Source organism: Henckelia pumila, chromosome 2 (assembly GCF_033568475.1).
Source record: "Henckelia pumila isolate YLH828 chromosome 2, ASM3356847v2, whole genome shotgun sequence".
In the NCBI taxonomy this organism is placed as follows: domain Eukaryota; kingdom Viridiplantae; phylum Streptophyta; class Magnoliopsida; order Lamiales; family Gesneriaceae; genus Henckelia; species Henckelia pumila.
The window spans coordinates 47,456,007-47,457,639 of record NC_133121.1 but is presented as its reverse complement, the minus strand read 5'-3'; positions in this window follow the sequence as shown (position 1 = coordinate 47,457,639).

Genomic DNA, 1,633 nt, shown 5'->3' with positions numbered 1-1,633 from the left:
CGGACGTTCCGATCGGGACCAGGGCACACGTCATCGCTTATGTCAGCAAGGTGACATCATGGCTGATGTAATATTCGGCGATCGGACGCTCCGAAGGTGGGATCGGAGGTTCCGATCGTGTTCGGACGTTCCGAACCGGGTTCGGAGGCTCCGAACTCCGTCTATAAATAGGGGGCCGAGATTTCATTTCAAAGTGCACCTTTTCCTCTCTTCTCTCTGATTCCTAATCCTTCTAACTCAGATCTAGGGAGTTCTAGGCATCCTATTGAGAATTCGGAAGTGGCATAGCGATCCAGGCGTCGAGGTGGAGTTGTGGCCTAGTTTTGAGGCAATCGTCATCAGCGGGCTGACGACGGACGCAGGTATAGCTATGGTCTCCTTAAATTATTTAGAAGTATGTAATAGCTTAGTTAAGGCTTTTAGAGCTTAATTATTGATGCATGGGTATTTTCATTGTAGAGCTGATATAGGCTTGGAACCTAGAATTGCACTGCTATGAACTGCCTGTAGTAAGGTACGCAAGTACAGACTGAGATTGCCAGCGGGTTTTGCATGCTTATATGTTGCATTTTGTATGTCATTTATTATGTAGCATGTGCATATCATATTGTGCCTGTCCATCTTGTGAGATGAGCCACGTAGGGTCGCTCAGCCCTATCTGGACGGTTGATGTCTAGTGCTCAGTGACTGACGGGTCATGGGTAGTTAGCATCTGGGGGACACGGTCCACGTCCTGTAGAAATGAGCAGTGTACGCAGGTTTTGCTCCCCGGGTTGTACCACTCAAATCCTAGGCGCCTTTACTGAGCAGTTATATACAGTTATTCCAGATATGGATACCCTAATATTTGCATGCATCATATTTGTATGTTTTACCCAATTCTTTCGTATTGAGCTTATAGCTCACGTCCAGTCTTTTTGTTTATCTGGACACCCCATTCGACGGGGCAGGTGTAGGTGCAGGGTGGAGCACCAAGAGCAAGGAGTAGCCAGTGATCAGTGAAGACAGCAGGATTAGCTGTAGGTTTTGCCTTTAGGCTATTAATTCGATTTGGTTGTATAGATCGAATTTATTTAACCGGTTGTATTTTGCCGGTCTGTTTTTATTTAAAGTCTTTCGCAGCGATTTATTTAATGCATGTCTAATTATGCTCTTAACTCTGATTAGGTAGCGGATCCTTGTAGGGTTGCTACATTTATTGGTATCAGAGCATATGCATGCAAGAGACTTGAGATATAGTAATGAGACATTGGGTTATCCTTTGTAGCGACCCTACCCGGATCCACTACCTAATCAGAGTTAAGAACATAATTAAACATGCATAAAAATAAATCGCTGCGGAAGACTTAAATAAAAATAGACCGGCAGAATACAACCGGTTAAATAAATTCGATTATACAACCCAAGCGAATAAATAAACCCTAAAGGCAAAACCTACAGCTAATCCTGCTGTCTTCACTGGTCACTGGCTACTCCAAGCTCCTGGTGCTCAATCCTGCACCTACACCTGCCCCGTCGAATGGGGTGTCCAAATATATAGAAAAGACTGGACGTGAGCTCTAAGCTCAATACGAAAGCACTGGGTAAAACATACAAATATGATGCATGCAAATTATAGGGTATCCATATCTGG